This window comes from Rutidosis leptorrhynchoides, chromosome 4 (genome assembly GCF_046630445.1).
Source record: "Rutidosis leptorrhynchoides isolate AG116_Rl617_1_P2 chromosome 4, CSIRO_AGI_Rlap_v1, whole genome shotgun sequence".
NCBI lineage: Eukaryota > Viridiplantae > Streptophyta > Magnoliopsida > Asterales > Asteraceae > Rutidosis > Rutidosis leptorrhynchoides.
In genome coordinates this window covers 315,473,442-315,496,300 of record NC_092336.1, presented here as the reverse complement: position 1 = coordinate 315,496,300, position 22,859 = coordinate 315,473,442, and positions in this window count along the sequence as shown.

The following is a 22,859-nucleotide window of genomic DNA, read 5'->3' as shown; positions in this document are numbered from 1 at the left end:
AAATGTTTCGCTAACCAGTTTAATTTCTCGATTCCGACATATATTATCTGCTGAAATTAATTTACCATTTGCTAATTCGAGTAAAAATTTACTATCCAAAGGCGTCAATGGACAACTTAATTTAGCACAAAAATCTCTACTCATATAGCTTCTATCCGCACCCGAATCAAATAAAACGTAAGCAGATTTATTGTCAATAAGAAACGTACCCGTAACAAGCTCCGGGTCTTCCTGTGCCTCTGCCGCATTAATATTGAAAACTCTTCCGCGGCCTTGTCCATTCGTGTTCTCCTGGTTCGGGCAATTTCTAATAATGTGGCCCGGTTTTCCACATTTATAACAAACTACATTGGCATAACTTGCTCCGACACTACTTGCTCCGCCATTACTCGTTCCGGCACCATTTGTTCTGTTAACCCCTGGTCCGTAGACATCACACTTCGCCGCGCTATGACCATTTCTTTTACACTTGTTGCAAAATTTGGTGCAGAACCCCAAGTGATACTTTTCACACCTTTGGCATGGCTGCTTCTGATTGTTGTTGTTGTTGCGATTATTATTGTTGTTGGGATGATTGTTGTAGCTGCTGTTGTTGTTGTTGTTGTTGTTGGGCCGTTTGTTGTAGTTGCGATTGATGTTGCTATTGTTGGGATAATTGTTGCGATTATTGTTGTAATTACTGTTGTTGTTGTATTGGTGATTCTTATCACCGTTTTCCTCCCACTTTCTTTTGGCCTCTTCAGCAGTCTGTTCTTTAATTCTTTCTTCAATCTGGTTCACTAGTTTGTGAGCCATTCTACATGCCTGTTGTATGGAGGCGGGCTCGTGTGAACTTATATCTTCTTGGATTCTTTCCGGTAATCCTTTCACAAACGCGTCGATCTTCTCTTCCTCATCTTCGAATGCTCCCGGACACAATAGGCACAATTCTGTGAATCGTCTTTCGTACGTGGTAATATCAAATCCTTGGGTTCGTAACCCTCTAAGTTCTGTCTTGAGCTTATTGACCTCGGTACTGGGACGGTACTTCTCGTTCATCAAGTGCTTGAATGCTGACCACGGTAGTGCGTACGCATCGTCTTGTCCCACTTGCTCTAGATAGGTATTCCACCATGTTAACGCAGAACCTGTGAAGGTATGCGTAGCGTACTTCACTTTGTCCTCTTCAGTACACTTACTTATGGCAAACACCGATTCAACCTTCTCGGTCCACCGTTTCAATCCGATCGGTCCTTCGGTTCCATCAAATTCCAAAGGTTTGCAGGCAGTGAATTCTTTGTAGGTGCATCCTACACGATTTCCTGTACTGCTAGATCCAAGGTTATTGTTGGTATGTAGCGCAGCCTGTACTGCGGCTATGTTTGAAGCTACAAAAGTACGGAATTCCTCTTCATTCATATTCACGGTGTGTCGAGTAGTCGATGCCATTTCCTTCAAAATAGTTAAATGGAACAAGTTAATCATACAGAATATTAAGAGTAGTTAATAGTATTTCGTAGGATAATATGAACTCATTTATAAAAGCTTTTTCTTCATATTAGCGTTTTATAAGTTTAAATTCAGGTAGTACCTACCCGTTAAGTTCATACTTAGTAGCTAATATACAATTCAACTACTACAATTCTATATGAAAAACTGATTATAATAATATTTCGCGTTCAAACTTTTATACAATATTTTATAAACTTACAATACCGCTTATTTTACATAAAGCATGAAATATGGCACACAATAACTTTGATACAAGATAGTTGTGAAGATAATTCTAGCTAGTACACAAGTCGTTCAGCAAAGGCAATAAAGACACGTAATTCATACGTCCAGAAACAAGTCATGCATTCTGGTTTTACTAGGACTACTTCCCATCCTTGGTCTTGTGGAACATAACCGTTATGGCCGTTGATAAGACAGCGTGTTGTAACGTCATCAAAGGGACGAGGGTTACGTAATGTCCAACAGTCCCGTAACAATCTAAAAACCTCATTTCTTACCCCAATTACCGACTCCGTCACTTGTGGAAACGTTTTGTTTAATAGTTGTAGCCCGATGTTCTTGTTCTCACTTTGGTGAGAAGCGAACATTACTAATCCGTAAGCATAACATGCTTCTTTATGTTGCATGTTAGCCGCTTTTTCTAAATCACGAAGTCCAATATTCGGATATATTGAGTCAAAATAATTTCTTAACCCGTTGCGTAAAATAGCATTTGGGTTCCCCGAAATATATGCGTCAAAGTAAACACATCGTAACTTATGGGTTTCCCAATGTGATATCCCCCATCTTTCAAATGAAAGTCTCTTATAAACCAAGACATTCTTGGAACATTCTTCGAATGTCTTACAAACTGATCTCGCCTTAAATAGTTGTGCCGAAGAATTCTGACCGACTTTAGACAAGATTTCATCAATCATGTCTCCGGGTAGGTCTCTTAAAATATTGGGTTGTCTATCCATTTTGTGTTTTTATACTGTAAAATAGACAAGAGTTAGATTCATAAAAAAAAATACTTATTAATACAAGCAATTTTTACATATATCATAAAGCATAAGCACACTATATTACATATATTACACCACACGAATACAACTATCTTATTCCGACTTGCTTGTTTCTTCTTCTTCGGTTTTGGTTCGTTTTGCCAAGTTTCTAGGGATATATGATGTTCCCCTAATACGAGCCGTCGATATCCACATTGGTTTACAAAAACCTGGTGGTTTAGAGGTTCCCGGGTCATTGTTACAACTTAAGGACTTCGGGGGATGACGATACATATAAAGTTCATCGGGGTTGGAATTAGATTTCTCTATTTTTATGCCCTTTCCCTTATTATTTTCTTTTGCCTTTTTAAATTCAGTTGGGGTAATTTCTATAACATCATCGGAATTCTCGTCAGAATCCGATTCATCGGAGAATTGGTAATCCTCCCAATATTTTGCTTCCTTGGCGGAAACACCATTGACCATAATTAACCTTGGTCGGTTGGTTGAGTATTTTCTTTTACTTAACCGTTTTATTATTTCCCCCACCGGTTCTACTTCTTCATCCGGTTCCGATTCTTCTTCCGGTTCCGATTCTTCTTCCGGTTCCGACTCTTCTTCCGGTTCCTCTTCGGGAACTTGTGAATCAGTCCACGAATCATTCCAATTTACATTTGACTCTTCATTATTATTAGGTGAGTCAATGGGACTTGTTCTAGAGGTAGACATCTATCACATAATATCAAACGCGTTAAGAGATTAATATATCACATAATATTCACATGTTAAAAATATATAGTTTCCAACAAAATTTGTTAAGCAATCATTTTTCAAGTAAACACGGTCGAAGTCCAGACTTACTAATGCATCCTAACAAACTCGATAAGACACACTAATGCAAAATTCTGGTTCTCTAAGACCAACGCTCGGATACCAACTGAAATGTCCCGTTCTTATTGATTAAAAACGTTCCATATTAATTGATTTCGTTGCGAAGTTTTGACCTCTATATGAGACATTTTTCAAAGACTGCATTCATTTTTAAAACAAACCATAACCTTTATTTCATAGATAAAGGTTTTAAAAAGCTTTACGTAGATTATAAAATAATGATAATCTAAAATATCCTGTTTACACACGACCATTACATAATGGTTTACAATACAAATATGTTACAACAAAATAAGTTTCTTGAATGCAGTTTTTACACAATATCATACAAGCATGGACTCCAAATCTCGTCCTTATTTAAGTATGCGACAGCGGAAGCTCTTAATAATCACCTGAGAATAAACATGCTTAAAACGTCAACAAAAATGTTGGTGAGTTATAGGTTTAACATATATATATCAAATCATAATAATAGACCACAAGATTTCATATTTCAATACACATCCCATACATAGAGATAAAAATCATTCATATGGTGAACACCTGGTAACCGACATTTAACAAGATGCATATATAAGAATATCCCCATCATTCCGGGACACCCTTCGGATATGATATAAATTTCGAAGTACTAAAGCATCCGGTACTTTAGATGGGGTTTGTTAGGCCCAATAGATCTATCTTTAGGATTCGCGTCAATTAGGGTGTCTGTTCCCTAATTCTTAGATTACCAGACTTTAATAAAAAGGGGCATATTCGATTTTGATAATTCAACCATAGAATGTAGTTTCACGTACTTGTGTCTATTTTGTAAATCATTTATAAAACCTGCATGTATTCTCATCCCAAAAATATTAGATTTTAAAAGTGGGACTATAACTCACTTTCACAGATTTTTACTTCGTCGGGAAGTAAGACTTGGCCACTGGTTGATTCACGAACCTATAACAATATATACATATATATCAAAGTATGTTCAAAATATATTTACAACACTTTTAATATATTTTGATGTTTTAAGTTTATTTAGTCAGCTGTCCTCGTTAGTAACCTACAACTAGTTGTCCACAGTTAGATGTACAGAAATAAATCGATAAATATTATCTTGAATCAATCCACGACCCAGTGTATACGTATCTCAGTATTGATCACAACTCAAACTATATATATTTTGGAATCAACCTCAACCCTGTATAGCTAACTCCAACATTCACATATAGAGTGTCTATGGTTGTTCCGAAATATATATAGATGTGTCGACATGATAGGTCGAAACATTGTATACGTGTCTATGGTATCTCAAGATTACATAATATACAATACAAGTTGATTAAGTTTTGGTTGGAATAGATTTGTTACCAATTTTCAAGTAGCTAAAATGAGAAAAATTATCCAATCTTGTTTTACCCATAACTCCTTCATTTTAAATCCGTTTTGAGTGAATCAAATTGCTATGGTTTCATATTGAACTCTATTTTATGAATCTAAACAGAAAAAGTATAGGTTTATAGTCGGAAAAATAAGTTACAAGTCGTTTTTGTAAAGGTAGTCATTTCAGTCGAAAGAACGACGTCTAGATGACCATTTTAGAAAACATACTTCCACTTTGAGTTTAACCATAATTTTTGGATATAGTTTCATGTTCATAATAAAAATCATTTTCTCAGAATAGCAACTTTTAAATCAAAGTTTATCATAGTTTTTAATTAACTAACCCAAAACAGCCCGCGGTGTTACTACGACGGCGTAAATCCGGTTTTACGGTGTTTTTCGTGTTTCCAGGTTTTAAATCATTAAGTTAGCATATCATATAGATATAGAACATGTGTTTAGTTGATTTTAAAAGTCAAGTTAGAAGGATTAACTTTTGTTTGCGAACAAGTTTAGAATTAACTAAACTATGTTCTAGTGATTACAAGTTTAAACCTTCGAATAAGATAGCTTTATATGTATGAATCGAATGATGTTATGAACATCATTATTACCTTAAGTTCCTTGGATAAACCTACTGGAAAAGAGAAAAATGGATCTAGCTTCAACGGATCCTTGGATGGCTCGAAGTTCTTGAAGCAGAATCATGACACGAAAACAAGTTCAAGTAAGATCATCACTTGAAATAAGATTGTTATAGTTATAGAAATTGAACCAAATTTTGAATATGATTATTACCTTGTATTAGAATGATAACCTACTATAAGAAACAAAGATTTCTTGAGGTTGGATGATCACCTTACAAGATTGGAAGTGAGCTAGCAAACTTGAAAGTATTCTTGATTTTATGAAACTAGAACTTTTGAAATTTATGAAGAACACTTAGAACTTGAAGATAGAACTTGAGAGAGATCAATTAGATGAAGAAAATTGAAGAATGAAAGTGTTTATAGGTGTTTTTGGTCGTTGGTGTATGGATTAGATATAAAGGATATGTAATTTTGTTTTCATGTAAATAAGTCATGAATGATTACTCATATTTTTGTAATTTTATGAGATATTTCATGCTAGTTGCCAAATGATGGTTCCCACATGTGTTAGGTGACTCACATGGGCTGCTAAGAGCTGATAATTGGAGTGTATATACCAATAGTACATACATCTAAAAGCTGTGTATTGTACGAGTACGAATACGGGTGCATACGAGTAGAATTGTTGATGAAACTGAACGAGGATGTAATTGTAAGCATTTTTGTTAAGTAGAAGTATTTTGATAAGTGTCTTGAAGTCTTTCAAAAGTGTATGAATACATATTAAAACACTACATGTATATACATTTTAACTGAGTCGTTAAGTCATCGTTAGTCGTTACATGTAAATGTTGTTTTGAAACCTTTAGGTTAACGATCTTGTTGAATGTTGTTAACCCATTGTTTATTATAACAAATGAGATGTTAAATTATTATATTATCATGATATTATGATATATAATATATCTTAGTATGATGTATATACAGTTAAATGTCGTTACAATGATAATCGTTACATATATGTCTCGTTTCGAAATCATTAAGTTAGTAGCCTTATTTTTACATATGTATTTCATTGTTAATACACTTAATAATATATTTACTTATCATTTAACATAATTAACCAAGTGTATCAATATCTTAATATGATTCATATGTACCTAGTAAGACGTTGTTATAACGATAATCGTTATATATATCGTTTTCGAGTTTCTTAAATTAATAGTCTCATTTTTATGTATATAACTCATTGTTAAAATACCTAATGAGATACATACTTATAATAAAAACATGTTAACTATATATATAACCATATATATGTCATCGTATAGTTTTTATAAGTTTTAACGTTCGTGAATCACCGGTCAACTTGGGTGGTCAATTGTCTATATGAAACATATTTCAATTAATCAAGTCTTAACAAGTTTGATTGCTTAACATGTTGGAAACATTTAATCATGTAAATATCAATCTTAATTAATTTATATAAACATGGAAAAGTTCGGGTCACTACAGGTTAAACCTATAACTCACCAACATTTTTGTTGATGTTTTAAGCATGTTTATTCTCAGGTGATTACTAAGAGCTTCCGCTGTTGCATACTAAAATAAGGACAAGATTTGGAGTCCATGTTTGTATGATATTGTGTAAAAACTGCATTCAAGAAACTGATTTCGATGTAACATATTTGTATTGTAAACCATTATGTAATGGTCGTGTGTAAACAGGATATGTTAGATTATCATTATTTGATAATCTACGTAAAGCTTTTTAAACCTTTATTTATGAAATAAAGGTTATGGTTTGTTTTAAAAATGAATACAGTCTTTGAAAAACGTCTCATATAGAGGTCAAAACCTCGCAACGAAATCAATTAATATGGAACGTTTTTAATCAATAAGAAATGGACATTTCAGTTAAGGAAAAGCTAAAGGACACATTTGTTCCCTTAGCAAGTTTTGCTAATGATCCGTCATGGTCAGAAGGAAGCATAGTTTTAGAAGTAATATTGGGAAAAACGCCATTTAAAAGAACTGCCCATATTGAATTTTTGGTTGTAAAAGCAAATTCGCAGTATAATGTCATTTTAGGACGATCAGCCATGATGGCATTCGGAGCTGTGACATCAACGGTACACGGAATGATGAAATTCCCCACACTGGCTGACATCGCCACGCTATACGCTGAATGGAGAAGACCAATAGAATGTGTATAAATAAACAGAACAACTGTTATGTAGTGACCCAAACTTTTCCATGTTTATATATATTAAATGAAATTGTTATTTACATGATTAAGTGTTTCCAACATGTTAAGCAATCAACCTTGTTAAGACTTGATTAATTGAAATAGGTTTTATATAGACAATTGACCACCCAAGTTGACCGGTGATTCACGAATGTTAAAACTTGTAAAAACTATATGATGACATATATATGGATATATATATATATATAGTTAACATGATATTATGATAAGTATGTATCTCATTAGGTATTTTAACAATGAGTTATATACATAAAAATGAGCCTATTGAATTGAGAAACTCAAAAACGATATATATAAGGATTATAGTTATATCAACGTCTTAATAATTACATATGAATCATTTTAAGATATTGTTACATTATATAATCATGATAAATGATAAGTAAATATATCATTAAGTGTATTAACAATGAACTACATATGTAAAAATAAGACTACTAACTTAATGATTTCGAAACGAGACATATATGTAACTATTATCGTTGTAACGACATTTAACTGTATATATATCATACTAAGATATATTATATATCATAATATCAATAAGAAAGGGACATTTCAGTTAAGGAAAAGCTAAAGGACACATTTGTTCCCTTAGCAAGTTTTGCTAATGATCCGTCATGGTCAGAAGGAAGCATAGTTTTAGAAGTAATATTGGGAAAAACGCCATTTAAAAGAACTGCCCATATTGAATTTTTGGTTGTAAAAGCAAATTCGCAGTATAATGTCATTTTAGGACGATCAGCCATGATGGCATTCGGAGCTGTGACATCAACGGTACACGGAATGATGAAATTCCCCACACCGGCTGGCATCGCCACGCTATACGCTGAATGGAGAAGACCAATAGAATGTGTACAAATAAACAGAACAGCTGTTATGTAGTGACCCAAACTTTTCCATGTTTATATATATTAAATGAAATTTTTATTTACATGATTAAGTGTTTCCAACATGTTAAGCAATCAACCTTGTTAAGACTTGATTAATTGAAATAGGTTTTATATAGACAATTGACCACCCAAGTTGACCGGTGATTCACGAACGTTAAAACTTGTAAAAACTATATGATGACATATATATGGATATATATAGTTAACATGATATTATGATAAGTATGTATCTCATTAGGTATTTTAACAATGAGTTATATACATAAAAATGAGCCTATTGAATTGAGAAACTCAAAAACGATATATATAAGGATTATACTTATATCAACGTCTTAATAATTACATATGAATCATTTTAAGATATTGTTACATTATATAATCATGATAAATGATAAGTAAATATATCATTAAGTGTATTAACAATGAACTACATATGTAAAAATAAGACTACTAACTTAATGATTTCGAAACGAGACATATATGTAACTATTATCGTTGTAACGACATTTAACTGTATATATATCATACTAAGATATATTATATATCATAATATCATGATAATGTAACAATTTAGCATCTCTTTAGATATAATAAACATTGGGTTAACAACATTTAACAAGACCGTTAACCTAAAGGTTTCAAAACAACATTTACATGTAACGACTAACGATGACTTAACGACTCAGTTAAAATGTATATACAGGTAGTGTTTTAATATGTATTCATACACTTTTGAAAGACTTCAAGACACTTATCAAAGTACTTCTACCTAACAAAAATGCTTCCAATTACATCCTCATTCATTTTCATCAACAATTCTACTCGTATGCACTCGTATTCGTACTCGTACAATACACAACTTTTAGATGTATGTACTATTGGTATATACAATCCAATGATCATCTCTTAGCAGCCCATGTGAGTTACCTAACACATGTGGGAACCATCATTTGGCAACTAGCATGAAATATCTCTTAAAATTACAAAAATATTAGTAATCATTCATGACTTATTTACCTGTAAACAAAATTACACATCCTTTATATCTAATCCATATACCAACGACCAAAAACACCTACGAACACTTTCATTCTTCAATTTTCTTCATCTAATTGATCTCTCTCAAGTTCTATCTTCAAGTTCTAAGTGTTCTTCATAAATTCTATAAGTTCAAGTTTCATAAAATCAAGAATACTTCCAAGTTTGCTAGCTTACTTCCAATCTTGTAAAGTGATCATCCAACCTCAAGAAATCTTTCTTATTTATAATAAGATATCTTTCTAATACAAAGTAATACTCATATTCAAACTTTGATTCAATTTCTATAACTTTAACAATCTTATTTCGAGTGGAAATCTTACTTGAACTTATTTTCGTGTCATGATTTTTGCTTCAAGAACTTTCAAGTCATCCAAGGATCCTTTGAAGCTAGATCTACTTTTCTCATTTCTAGTAGGTTTATCCACAAAACCTGAGGTAGTAATGATGTTCATAACATCATTCAATTCATATATATAAAACTACCTTATTCGAAGGTTTAAACTTGAAATCACTAGAACAAAGTTTAGTTAATTCTAAACTTGTTCGCAAATAAAAGTTAATCCTTCTAACTTGACTTTTAAAATAAACTAAACACATGTTCTATATCTATATGATATGCTAACTTAATGATTTAAAACCGGAAAACACGAAAAACACCGTAAAACCAGATATACGCCGTCGTAGTAACACCGCGGGCTGTTTTGGGTTAGTTAATTAAAAACTATGATAAACTTTGATTTAAAAGTTGTTCTTCTGGAAAAATGATTTTTCTTATGAACATGAAACTATATCCAAAAATCATGGTTAAACTCAAAGTGGAAGTATGTTTTTCAAAATGGTCATCAAGACGTCGTTCTTTCGACTGAAATGACTACCTCTTACAAAAATGACTTGTAACTTATATTTCCGACTATAAACCTATACTTTTTCTGTTTAGATTCATAAAATAGAGTTCAATATGAAACCATAGCAATTTGATTCACTCAAAACGGATTTAAAACGAAGAAGTTATGGGTAAAACAAGATTGGATATTTTTTGATTGTTGTAGCTACGGGAAATATTTTAACAATTCTATACAAATCATATCCTAGCTAACTTGTATTGTATTATACATGTATTCTAATATATTATGTAATCTTGGGATACCATAGACACGTATGCAAATGTTTTGACATATCATATCGACCCATCTATATATATATTATTTGGAACAACTATAGACACTTTATATGCAGTAATGTTGGAGTTAGCTATACAGGGTTGAGGTTGATTTCAAAAATATATATACTTTGAGTTGTGATCTAGCCTGATACGTGTATACACTGGGTCGTGAATTGGGTTAAGATAATATATATCAATTTAGTTTCTGTGCATCTAACATACATATATATATATATATACATATATATATATATATATATATATATATATATATATATATATATATATATATATATATATATATATATATATATATATATATATATATATATATATATATATTTGTTATAGGTTCGTTGATCAATCCCTAATTAATGAAGTTACTTAATTACGAATTGAGTGTAATAAGATTATGATGGAGGATGAAGTGTTTGATGATTATTTTGGGCCCCGATGATCGTCTTTCACTTTAACTATCAAGTGATCAACCACCCTGACCCGGTCTTGATTGTTAATTAGCATAATTCACCTTTGCACAATGTAAAAATCCCTTGGGCAAGATCACAAGTGGAAATCACAAAGGCTTAGGCAAAATGGCACAGAATCAACAACCTATTAATGAGAATCACTTGGTCTGCGAATCACTTAACCGTCCGCGGAAACTCAGCGGATTAAACCTCAGTCCCCCATTAACGTGTAAACATAACCGCTGTACTTTACTTTCAGCGAATATTGCATATCTTAGCTTTAGAGTCCGCGCAATTCTGCTTTTAACCTTTAGCAAATAAAATACACATATACAATGCCATGTATATGATCAAGTCCCCCCAGTTTATTATGATATATTTTCGCGAAGCAAATGTATCATGATAAACTCTAAAAATAAAGAAGTGCTCCTTGAAAATTTTCGCAGTTAATGTTTTATAATTTTTACCAACCATTTATTACCGTTGATTTTATTACGTTTAACGCATAAGCACAACGGTAACTTTCGCAATTCTGTCAAATCAATACACTGTAACGGCTAGATAATTACCGTTTACTCGTTGCAGTAATTTTACCCGTTTAAATGTAATTACCTTTTCAACTTGCTTGCCCTAATTCCAATTATAAATAGCTGGCTAACCCGCATAAAAACTTTACACTTTATTTCTCAATTACGCGTTCAATCATATTCATCTGACCACACTCGTTTCTTGCAATTAATCAATTCAACATCTAATTTCTTCAATTCAACATCCGTTTTATTTTTCTTTCCACAAATGGCATCTTCTTCATCTATGCATACTCCTGGAGGTTACGTTTCCTATATGACGGAAGCGAAACTCCAAACCTTACAGTAGTGGTATCCCCCACCTGCACAGTTTGTCCCTACCGCACCTGCAGCAGAACAACGGGCTGACACCCCCCCCCTAAGGGGATGATTTTTGTGTATGAGGCTGCCATTTCATAGGGCAACCTACGATTCCCGCTTACTCAATTCTTCCGCAGTGTTTATGACTATTATAAGATTGCCATGGCGCAGCTTCATCCAAATGCAATTAATAAAATTGTTTTGTTTGAGATGTTTTGCAATGCCACCAACGTACAACCGCTGCTAAACGTGTTTCGCACGTGTAATAGCCTGGTGCTATATGATGTGGGATGGTTTTCATTCCGCAGCAAATTTGGCACAATGACATCGCCAAAAGATTCAATTGGCAACTGGCACAGTTCTTTCTTTTATATTAATGACACCGCCTATGTGGATAGCGATATACCAAGAAGATGGTGTACAGAACTTGATCCCACTCTCAACAAGAATCCTATACTTGATGACCTTGAGAATGACATTCTCAAGACATTCAAAAATGCAGGCCTAATTCTGCGAGCATATTCGAATGTACCACTGTACATTGGCAGGGTCTCCATTCAATGGCCATGGAGCGATTATGACGCTCTTTTGGTTGCCCAGGAAAATAATGGTATTTCGCTTATATTTTTCTCAATGTATTAATATAATACACTTATGCTTATTCTTTGCATAATCTTATACAATTTAGTGTCGTAGTGATTTCGCTTGACCTAATCATGAGGTTGACAGACATTAGTAGGATCAGTCCTGCTCGTCGCCTAAAAAATGGCGACGGCGAGATTTTCCTATTTATGAGTCAATCATCAATACATGCTTTATTTCTATTGGAGAAGACCACGGTAAGCGGAAAGTTACAAAAACTGCTACCACTCCACGCAAAAGACGACTGCGGTCTCTTTCTGATCGAGAAGCAAGTAAGTGATTATGTATTCACAGTATATATTTATTACGCATGAATTATTGTCGCATAAGCTTGCTATATTTGCTTATCTATTTGTAGTTGTCCTTTCAGATTCATCCGCTGAAGCAACACCGCTCTACAATATCACTGGGAGCATTCCCGCAGATATTCTGGAAGAGTCCGGGCATGAAAATTTATCTCTTCCTTCTGACGCAGAAGCATCTAATCGAGAGGAAGAAGGAGAAGATGATGCGGAAGAAACTGCAGCAGCAGAGCAGGCCAATCAACTCTACCGCAAGCTTTACAAATTTATTCCTAAAGATACAAAAGAGCAATATCACAATCTAACATATCCCGAAGCTGCACAATGCAATTTGTCTAACTGTAGAGAGCATGGAACGTTTCACCGAGATGTCGGATGAATATGATAATGTGGTGAAGATTGCCAACGCTAACAAAAAAAAAGCGCAAAGGGCTGAGGCGCGGCTTAAAAAGGCTATGGAGGAAAATGCCAGACTCAAAATGAGGGCGGAAAGTGCAGAAAAAGAATTCGCACAGCTGGTCAAATATATACCAGAATTCGCGGATAAAGTGATGGATTCCAATCCAGTCACTGAAAAATTTCAGGCGTATGCCCAAGCATCAAAACTTGCTACTCGCTGTGAATGGTATGATCTGTTGTGCCAGCTTGGCAATCTTTCTCAACCCCTCCCTTTAGACATGGCGAATGAAATTTGTGCCACTGATGATGCTCAAGAAACGCTTTCGAGAGCGAAGAAGGAAGTTGAAAAGGTCCGCATACCTGCCCTGGAGGAAATCAGCCAGTGCGAGGGCATTACCTTCGCAGACATTAAAGCGTTGAAGCTTTAGATTTGTCTTAGCTAGTGTTCATATGTATATTTCACAATCTGAATTACTTTTTTTGTAATGATCCGCGCTGTTTACGCGCTTAATATTACTATCATTTTACATTTCGCAGTTGCAACGTTTTTATTTGTATAGCGCTTTACTTTATTATATATTCATAATTCAGACTTGCCCTTTGCAATTTACGCATTCGCTATTGTGCACATAACAAACGCGTACTTTATATGAAACAACCTTTTAATCATTATGAATCTTCTAAGTCCGACAAATCGACCCTTAGGCAAATTTAGCATTGCGAAGCATCTAAGTATTGGCAAGATCAAACACTTAGGAAATTTTATCCTTTCGCAACATTTTCAAGTCAACACAAGTGGGCAATTTCATCACTTGGTTTTGTTAACATATTATTTCGCAATACATAGTTGCATTATTACAACTTTTAGGCAAGCCATGTTTAACGAAGAACATGCCTTTTTACTTAAAGCATCCGCAGAGCAAACATTACCTTAGTGCAATAAAAGATAAGTAATTGCATTCTGCGAAATAATCACTACGCGTGGCCACACATAGTGTTTTCGCTTTGTAAAGAAACAACTACTAACACTGAAATTAATTTTGCTTTATTCATTACTTTTTCGCGGTACAAAGTTCTAAAAATAAACGCGACATATTATGCATTAATGCCATTTGCCTTATCATCTTATTACAACTTTGTTCTGTAAATTTTTGCATTATTCTGGGTGCACTGAATGTCCTTCAATACCCATATTAGCATTTTCCATAATCATAGCCCAGAATGGCTCTACTTCCACAGAAGTTAGTGTGCCAATTCCCTTATTAGCAAAAAATTTAAGCATGCCATGTATAGTAGAAGGGATAGCGCCAAACATGCGCAAAGCAGTGCGCCCAAGTATCATATTGAACCGCGACTGATTTCACATTATGTACAGATTCAACAAAGCTTGGCGTCTTAGTGACTCATCGCGATCATCAACTAATTCCATTTGTAATTCCAACTGGACAACAGGCCAAGTTGACTCCCCTGAGAATCTGGCAAGTGAAACCGCAGTAGGTCTCATCAAAGCCTGAATGTTTGCGGGCAGTTTTCTAAAACATTGTTCATACATGACATCTACACTGCTACCAGTGTCCACATGTACCTTCATTACCATAATACCAGTGTTTGCAATGCGGCATGAAACCACTACTGGTTTGTCCACATCAGCGGTCAAACTTGCAGGAGGAAAAGTAATGGAAGGACATTTCCAACTTACAAGCTGCTCGGATATTTGAAGTACCGACATTTCGCCCTGCACTTCTACCACATTAATGACGTGAATTCCTCGCTGATTTTCTTTCTTATTCACCATCTTTACACCAAAATTTTTCACTGTGGGAGCCTTTCGCTCAAGCATGTTTGGCGCATTTGAGGTATTGGCTTCTGCAGGCATTATAATTGCATTCGCAGTACTCGCAGTGTCCTGTGCAATTAAATGGTCCAGCTTGCTTTGTTCATATGCTTCCGCGATGAATTCCGCCAAATCCCTACAACGATTAGTATTGTTAACACTTATTTCCTTATGAGGTAAGGCTTAGTGTGTCAACACAATAGTAGAAGTTATCTAGCTTTAGGAGGGCGGAATGTTGCCGATTGATATTTACCCTTGGGAAATAATCCCTGCAGACACGGTTCACAAGTGTAGAAACTTGTGGGGTAGCTTAATCAATCTGTCGTCCGTAGAGCGTAGAAGTGCTAGCCGGATGACTTCTAGTGAGAGAAAGTAGAGAGAGTGAAGAGTGAAGTCTCAGCTCTCAAAGTTGTCAGAATATCTGAACTCTGTAAAATGACGACCCAAGGGGTCTATTTATAGTGTCAGATCCACCAGATTGCTCGGGGACACGTGTCAGATGATGATACGTTCTGTTATTCGTGATCCGAAATTTACGCTGAAGGTGGCGTTCTCCGGCCAGGGCTTACGCGCTAGGCGGCTATCAGGGCTTACGCATGACGGAGCAGCCTGTACAGCAGAGAACGCTGGACGGATAACTCCACAAAACTGTTGTTTCCAACCTTCCTGATGCTACTTTTATGCAACCATTATGCCTTTTATGAGTGTATACGATAGGATACACCATTAAGTCCCCCTAGTTTAATGACTTAAGCATTTGAAAATTGATTAAGTTGTTAAACTTGGAATAACGCATGCCAACCAAGTCTTCACGTTTTCCTTTTGCATCGGGGAGCACATCACAGGCATTAAATGATAGGCGAATTTTACTGACATTATGATGATTGCTTTTTGCACAGCTATAATGTAGTGACCCGAACTTTTCCATGTTTATATATATTAATTGAGATTGATATTTACATGATTAAATGTTTCCAACATGTTAAGCAATCAAACTTGTTAAGACTTGATTAATTGAAATAGGTTTCATATAGACAATTGACCACCCAAGTTGACCGGTGATTCACGAACGTTAAAACTTGTAAAAACTATATGATGACATATATATGGTTATATATATAGTTAACATTATATTATGATAAGTAAACATATCATTAAGTATATTAACAATGAACTACATATGTAAAAACAAGACTACTAACTTAATGATTTTGAAGCGAGACATATATGTAACGATTATCGTTGTAACGACATTTAATGTATATATATCATATTAAGAGATATTCGTACATCATAATATCATGATAATATAATAATTTAAAATCTCTTTTGATATTATAAACATTGGGTTAACAACATTTAACAAGATCGTTAACCTAAAGGTTTCAAAACAACATTTACATGTAACGACTAACGATGACTTAACGACTCAGTTAAAATGTATATACATGTAGTGTTTTAATATGTATTTATACACTTTTGAAAGACTTCAATACACTTATCAAAATACTTCTACTTAACAAAAATGCTTACAATTACATCCTCGTTCAGTTTCATCAACAATTCTACTCGTATGCACCCGTATTCGTACTCGTACAATACACAACTTTTAGATGTATGTACTATTGGTATATACACTCCAATGATCAGCTCTTAGCAGCCCATGTGAGTCACCTAACACATGTGGGAACCATCATTTGGCAACTAGCATGAAATATCTCATAAAATTACAAAAATATGAGTAATCATTCATGACTTATTTACATGAAAACAAAATTACATATCCTTTATATCTAATCCATACACCAACGACCAAAAACACCTACAAACACTTTCATTCTTCAATTTTCTTCATCTAATTGATCTCTCTCAAGTTCTATCTTCAAGTTCTAAGTGTTCTTCATAAATTCCAAAAGTTCTAGTTTCATAAAATCAAGAATACTTTCAAGTTTGCTAGCTCACTTCCAATCTTGTAAGGTGATCATCCAACCTCAAGAAATCTTTGTTTCTTACAGTAGGTTATCATTCTAATACAAGGTAATAATCATATTCAAACTTTGGTTCAATTTCTATAACTATAACAATCTTATTTCAAGTGATGAACTTACTTGAACTTGTTTTCGTGTCATGATTCTGCTTCAAGAACTTCGAGCCATCCAAGGATCCATTGAAGCTAGATCCATTTTTCTCTTTTCCAGTAGGTTTATCCAAGGAAATTAAGGTAGTAATGATGTTCATAACATCATTCGATTCATACATATAAATCTATCTTATTCGAAGGTTTAAACTTGTAATCACTAGAACATAGTTTAGTTAATTCTAAACTTGTTCGCAAACAAAAGTTAATCCTTCTAACTTGACTTTTAAAATCAACTAAACACATGTTCTATATCTATATGATATGCTAGCTTAATGATTTAAAACCTGGAAACACGAAAAACACCGTAAAACCGGATTTACGCCGTCGTAGTAACACCGCGGGCTGTTTTGGGTTAGTTAATTAAAAACTATGATAAACTTTGATTTAAAAGTTGTTATTCTGAGAAAATGATTTTTATTATGAACATGAAACTATATCCAAAAATTATGGTTAAACTCAAAGTGGAAGTATGTTTTCTAAAATGGTCATCTAGACGTCGTTCTTTCGACTGAAATGACTACCTTTACAAAAACGACTTGTAACTTATTTTTCCAACTATAAACCTATACTTTTTCTATTTAGATTCATAAAATATAGTTCAATATGAAACCATAGCAATTTGATTCACTCAAAACGGATTTAAAATGAAGAAGTTATGGGTAAAACAAGATTGGATAATTTTTCTCATTTTAGCTACGTGAAAATTGGTAACAAATCTATTCCAACCATAACTTAATCAACTTGTATTGTATATTATGTAATCTTGAGATACCATAGACACGTATACAATGTTTCGACCTATCATGTCGACACATCTATATATATTTCGGAACAACCATAGACACTCTATATGTGAATGTTGGAGTTAGCTATACAGGGTTGAGGTTGATTCCAAAATATATATAGTTTGAGTTGTGATCAATACTGAGATACGTATACACTGAGTCGTGGATTGATTCAAGATAATATTTATCGATTTATTTCTGTACATCTAACTGTGGACAACTAGTTGTAGGTTACTAACGAGGACAGCTGACTTAATAAACTTAAAACATCAAAATATATTAAAAGTGTTGTAAATATATTTTGAACATACTTTGATATATATGTATATATTGTTATAGGTTCGTGAATCAACCAGTGGCCAAGTCTTACTTCCCGACGAAGTAAAAATCTGTGAAAGTGAGTCACTTTTAAAATCTAATATTTTTGGGATGAGAATACATGCAGGTTTTATAAATGATTTACAAAATAGACACAAGTACGTGAAACTACATTCTATGGTTGAATTATCGAAATCGAATATGCCCCTTTTTATTAAGTTTGGTAATCTAAGAATTAGGGAACAGACACCCTAATTGACGCGAATTCTAAAGATAGATCTATCGGGTCCAACAAGCCCCATCCAAAGTACCGGATGCTTTAGTACTTCAAAATTTATATCATATCCGAAGGGTGTCCCGGAATGATGGGGATATTCTTATATATGCATCTTGTTAATGTCGGTTACCAGGTGTTCACCATATGAATGATTTTTATCTCTATGTATGGGATGTGTATTGAAATATGAAATCTTGTGGTCTATTGTTACGATTTGATATATATAGGTTAAACCTATAACTCACCAACATTTTTGTTGACGTTTAAAGCATGTTTATTCTCAGGTAAATATTAAGAGCTTCCGCTGTTGCATACTAAAATAAGGACAAGATTTGGAGTCCATGTTTGTATGATATTGTGTAAAAACTGCATTCAAGAAACTGATTTCGATGTAACATATTTGTATTGTAAACCATTATGTAATGGTCGTGTGTAAACAGGATATTTTAGATTATCATTATTTGATAATCTACGTAAAGCTTTTTAAACCTTTATTTATGAAATAAAGGTTATGGTTGGTTTTAAAAATGAATGCAGTCTTTAAAAAACGTCTCATATAGAGGTCAAAACCTCGCAACGAAATCAATTAATATGGAACGTTTTTAATCAATAAGAACGGGACATTTCATATAATACCGTACGCACCTCTAGCTGTAAAAAGGCTTTTCGATGTGCTCGCCTTTTTATCTTGTCCTTACACGTGTGTGGCTGAAAACAAAACCCCCAAAATCACCACCGATTACAGCTGTTATATCTTTTTGCTTTTTAACCACCATAAACCCTAACCGATCATTTACTTTTACAACTTCCTTCTACAGTATTCATCTTCTTCCATCAATACCTTCTTTACTTCCTGTTTCATTAGAACATTAATGGCAGCCATAAAGGATGTTTCAGCTATTCATAGCAGAGTAAATGAGAAATATTTAGGCGAGCTACTGCAACATTATCCTAGATTAGCTGGTGTTGAACCAGTGATTCCTGCAATCAATGCCAGAGCCTGCTCACCGCCCCCTGGCAAGGTTGCTATTTATGGCCATTCAATTTTCAATTTTTGTTTGCGACTGCCATTTACACCATTCTTCTTAGAAGTTTGCAAGTTTTACGGTGTTGTTGTTGGTCAATTTGAACCAGCATCAATTCGAAAGATTCTGATTTTTGAAATGTATTGTCGCGCAAGGAATATAGAGTCATCGATTCGGATATTTTTCCATTTGGTACGTATAGCACGCCATGAAAAAGGTTGGTTCACATTCAATAAAGTTCATGGATTTCTGAAACCTGCACTTGATCATCCTGGCGATAACTGGTATGCTTCATTTATCTTTATTAATGAATATACAATTGATGACCAATACTCTGCTACTCGAGTGTGGCGTAAACACTTGCATACCATATCAGTTACCTTTCCAAAACTCGTTACCAAGGAAAACATTTTGTTTAAGAAAATTAAAGCGGAACAAATCAATGACGTTAAATATGGGGAACACATGCTTTCGCTGACATCCGTAAGCCAAGATTGGGATATCACACAAGGTTATGCTTGTGTTCTTGCTGGGAGGAGTAAGCATTTACTTTTGCTACACATGCTTAATAAGATGCTCTCCTTTATCTATCCAATTAACCACTGTGACTTTTAAACTTTTGCAGAAATTACTCCACTTACCGCCATGCGGTCATCGTCTTATTCACAGCTTACCTTTACTACTCAGAAAATTATTGATGATACCCCCAAAAGAGATGAAGTGAGGGAGGAGGAAGATGAAGAAGAAGAAGAAGAAGAAGAAGACATATGTATGAATCGAGTTGCCTCTAGAGAACGTCGTGCCTCGGGTAATGAAAATGATAACACTGAATTATGTAAAATACCATACCAAAACCTGTACTTGTTTTTTTGTATGCCCAGTACTGGTGGATTTTATAATCCAAACCCTTCCTTATAATTTATGCCACCCTTGAAATGTTGTGAAGCATATTGGAACTCTTTTATAAGTAACAATTTCCCTTTATCTCCAACAGCTAGTGCATCACAGCAAGACACTACATTAGTGACTCTTCCGCCTTCCGCCAAGAGGAGAAGAACTGGTCAAATTCCTCCGTCATCCGCTCAACAAGGAGCTGGCCCTAGTTCTTCTCATCAACAAATTACGCTTCCCAATCTTGACACAAATATGCTTTCCTCCCTTTTAAAAGGACCACCACACTCTTACAAAGATTTCATGACTTTTTTGAATGCCATGGTGTGTCCTTCACTAACCCAATTTTTTAGCAGCCTATCTGAGTTGCAAAACAATGAAGTCACCACAAATAAGGAACTATCTGCTGAAAAGGAGAAAGTAGCCAGGACTGAACAAATAGCTACAGAGATAAAGAGGGAATACGAGACAATGAAGAGGCTTTATGATAATAGAAACAATCAGAGGGCGGAGTATAAGGAGCAAGTCAAAGAACTATCCTCCAGAGAAAAGCGGCACTTGAGTAAAATTGATGAACTAGTAAAGGAGAATGAAAAAATACTTGAGCAGAATAACATGTTGAAAGAACAGCTTAAAGCCAAAGAGGAGAACGAAAGACGTATGATAGCTGGCATCCCTGCGCTTGTAGAGCGTATCTTTAATTGTCAAGCTCTGTCTCACAGGATACGTGAGTTTGTTCGTCTTGCGAAGTCTGCTGAACGACTAAATTTTTTCAACTTTATGAAAAGAAAACTGCCAGAATTGCCAAATCCAATGCCTGTTGTTATTACATCGAAGATTAATGAAAACGCCATAAAAGAAGCTGATGCAGCTGGTGCACTAATAGAAAATATGAAGTTTTCTGCTCTTGAAAATCTTTGTAAAAGGCCGGATGTAACAATAGATGATGTATTGAATTATACTCCGTAGGATTAATGAAATACTATGTTTTTATACATCTGCTTTTGCATAACGTTTAATATTGTACTTGGTTGTATATATTAGAAATATGCTGTAACTTAATAAGATTGTTGTAGTGAACAATGCACAAGATATTGAGATTGTACTTTGCAATCATTATGCTTGTAAATATTGAAATCATATTCTCCGTTATATGCTTTCCGTCATAAAACTCATGAGGAAAAGTTATGAATTATTTTCGCCTTTAAATATTTTTCTGGACACCATGGTCCGTTTTCCGTTTTGCTCTGCATTTTGTGTATTTAAGTTGTGTCATGACATTTTTTGTAGTTTCGTTTCATCGCTTCGATGCTTTAGTGAGTTCTACATGTCTCACTATCGATACAACCATTTTGAGTATGATTGTACTTCTAACACCGAAAGGCTTTCTTTCTTTCTGCGGGTAGGGATGACACACAGCTATGTAACACCTGGGCTAAAAAATCCTTGGCCGGATAAAATTTATGAAAAATATTGCCATAAGAATAATTGCTATTATTCATATTCTTAAAGAAATTTTCACATTTATGACTATATCTCATGCATTTGACAGTTGATCAAGCTGTCCATGCATATAGTGCTACGCATAAAATTTCTTTAAATTCATTGCATTCCAAGATCTTTCGTATTGCTCGCCGGAAGGCGCAGCAAGCATGTATGATCCATTCTGATTTACTTTTGTGACCTTATAAGGTCCTTCCCATTTTGGGGCTAGCTTTCCAAATTTGATTTGCCTGCTTGCCTCATTATCACGTAGTACTAAATCACCTACTTCAAACTGCACATGCTGCACTTTCTTGTTGTAATATTTTGCCATTTTATGCTTGTGATCTGCTTGCCGGATGGCAGCCATCAACCTTCTTTCCTCCAATAAGTTGAGATTCTCCCTTAATGCCTCAGAATTAGACTCAACATCAAATGCCATAATGCGTTGCGTTGGCACACATATTTCAGCCGGTATCACTGCCTCTGTTCCATACACTAGACTGAAAGGTGTTTCCCCTGTGCTCCGCTTTGGCGTCATTCGGTGTGCCCACAACACATTTGGCAGCTCATCCACCAATCCAGTTTGACTCAGACCCAACCGTGCCTGCCAACAACGATTTCCTTGTTGGTAACCTCCACTTTTCCGTTTGCTTGAGGATGAGCAACAGATGTAAAGTTTTGCTTTATGCCCAGCTCTTCACACCAACTCCGAA